Source organism: Pseudomyrmex gracilis, unplaced genomic scaffold (genome assembly GCF_002006095.1).
Source record: "Pseudomyrmex gracilis isolate BER0280 unplaced genomic scaffold, ASM200609v1 scaffold_912, whole genome shotgun sequence".
Lineage (NCBI taxonomy): Eukaryota > Metazoa > Arthropoda > Insecta > Hymenoptera > Formicidae > Pseudomyrmex > Pseudomyrmex gracilis.
The window spans coordinates 2,364-5,355 of NW_018021496.1; the positions used below are offsets into that span (position 1 = coordinate 2,364).

A 2,992-nucleotide genomic window follows, 5' to 3' on the forward strand; every position below is an offset into this window, starting at 1 on the left:
AATATTTTTATACAAGTTCCGAATACAAAGATCATCAAAATGTTCATAAAATCCCAATGTCAAATATGTTTGCATGTGCAATATGTAAACAACAAAATTTTAAATTTTTTTCTACTCTCGTTGTCCATCACAAAACAATACATTCAGGTAATCGTTGCGAGGTGAGTGTATGACATATGTTTTCTCTACAAATGTATTTAGAAACGAAACAAAAAAGTATTTAAACGAAAATACCGATTTTTTAAATCACAGATGTATATATAATTCTTCTACTTTAGATATGTGATGTTGAGTGCGAAAACGCATCCTTGTCAATGCATTATCTCAAGTATCACAATAAAAATAATAGATTTGTATGTAATAAATGTGTTTCTACGTTTAATAATAGTCAATGCTTACAGCGGCATGCAATACGTAATCATTCTTATGTTGTTAAGTTTTGCTGGGTAAGGATTTTAAAGATATGTACAGAACCAATGATTAAAATAACATGTAGCGTGTAAGTAATTTATGCTGTTTTATTTTAAAGGTTTGTAACAACCATTTTTTTACAATGCACGAATACAGAGTTCATCAAAATGTTCATAAATCTATGACGTCAAACATGTTTAAATGTAGTATATGTAAGCCCGAAGAAGAATATATGTCTTTTCGTGACTTGATGAGACATCACAAAAGCCTGCATTTGAATACACCTTGCGACGTACGTTAGAAAAATAAAAATAAATTTTATGGAGTATAGTAAGAATACCAGTGTGTGTAATAACAGTAAAATTATACCAATTACATACAAGTTTACAGTAATCATAAACTGCTTTCTTCATATTCAAGTGTATTAAAAAAAATAATAAGATCGAAAAGTAAAAGCCAAACGCTGATTGTACGTGCAAAAAATTTTTTATTGTACAAAGTAATAGACAGTGTAAGTCAAATTCATATTAGTTCCAACAAAGTATATCCAATGCATAGATCACATTGTAAGACCAAATCTTTCTTGTTTACATTAGAAAGTTACAAACTACTTACGAGAATGTGTTTATTGTAAGATAATTGCGCAGATTGCGGCTTTGAATCTTGAGTAAGATGTTTCTTTTGGACTTAATTTTTACTTATATAAGCGGAAAATAACGTCGTTGTTATATGATATGTATACTAAAACTGCGTTGTAGATTTTCAAACTGATTTGTTTTGCAATTTGTAGTACTTTACACATTAAAAAATAGTTATGGCACGTACATTTAAAATATATAGTTTTTAATGATCTTATTATTTCTTTCATTATATATTTGTATACATTTTTATTACAATTTTGTGAAGATGAATGACAATACTTACAAAGAAAAGGAGGAGGTAAACGAACATCAATCTGTGTTTTTGAGACGGCTAAATACTTATGACGGACAGAAGATGAAGGTAGATGATCATCGATTTGTTCATTTGGTACGCCAAAATACTTATGAAGAAGATAAAGAGAAGATAGATAAAAATCGATCTGTTCAGTCCGCATGGCCATATTCATGTGGAATATGTGATGAAGAATATAATTTCTTTGTTTCTCATGTACTTCCTGTTCATTCAAGTGTGGCACTGCAACACGACTGTTCACTATGTACTGCAGCATATGTTAAGTTTCGGGACCTAAACTCCAAAGTATCCTCCATTTATGACAAAGAAAAGACAGAGGATGTATATGAACCTGTTATTATGCAATAGTTATTCGATTGTCAAATATGCTATGAACAATATGTGTACTTTTTTTCTAACGTACTTTTCCAAATGTAACTCAATATGTACAGCAATATGTATAGGAATATAAATTTAAACGTGACAATTGTTCGTAAAAGTTTACAGTAATCATATAGTGTAGCACATGCATTCATATATCTAAAAATCTTTTGAATTTTAAATATAAACTAAAATTAAGATGGTGTAGAAAAGTTTATAAATTTTTTTATTGCGTGAAATAAAGTGTTTGACAATATGTAGAAAGTAAATAGAATGTATAGACAATATGTAATAGTACTTTTATATGTAATATATACTATTAGTTTTATATTGTAATATATTTTATGTGTTGAATGTATTTATTTATAAAAATATAAACATATAAATATATATATGTAAAGATATTCATTGTATATATAAATATATATACATATAAATATATATATTTATATAATTGAATACATCTAAATGTATTACATTCTTAAAGATTATACATAGAAAATAATTAACGTATTATATGTGTATGCAATATTTTATTAGGAGTCATAAAAAATATAGAAAGAATGTAATACTGTCATATTATTACATGTTTTACAAAAACCAGTTTTATATTATATGTACACATGTAATATTGCATATTGTCTATATATTGTATTTACTTTTTATACATATTTTGCTTAATTTTCATAAAGATTTTTGATTATTCGAAAACATACATGTATACTTATTGTCTTATTACATTGTATAAATACCTATATATATATACAATGCCACTTGTAACATATTCTATAATGTTATATATTATCATGTAAAGTAGTATAATAAAATAAACCAGTATAGCAAACGTACAAGTGAAGCTTATAAGTTTAATGATAATCAATAAACTACACCAATTTCACACATCTTCAAAACAATATGTAAAATACCTAAAGTGATATGATTAAGTGATATATTTGTGAAAATCTTATATAATCGATTAACAAACTTGCATCAAAACGGTTGTATAGGCATAGTACTATACAACCCTCCCGCTAAAAAAAACCGATTCATCTTGAAGCGTTGACATGAGATGGATACTATGTAGGTTTTTCTTTATTGTTGAAGAAACTGTATATAATATAATTAAAGTAAATACTTTAGTACTACTAGTATTAAAGTAAGTGTACTATTAAAAGTTTAGCGAGCACTGTAGCTATTTTAGAAGTACGATACTATTATATATATTTAAACATTTTGTAGTACAATGTTTTTTATAATTAGATTTGAA

At 26.3% G+C, this 2,992-nt stretch overlaps 1 long non-coding RNA gene across 1 annotated transcript; it reads left to right on the forward strand.

The window, feature by feature from the left end:
* The first annotated feature begins 386 nt into the window (after window positions 1–386).
* Window positions 387–1,402, forward strand: LOC109861667. The gene is made up of 3 exons (XR_002251009.1): window positions 387–446; window positions 530–703; window positions 1,318–1,402. It is a non-coding gene; the product is annotated as an uncharacterized LOC109861667 (long non-coding RNA).
* Window positions 1,403–2,992: the final 1,590 nt, after the last annotated feature.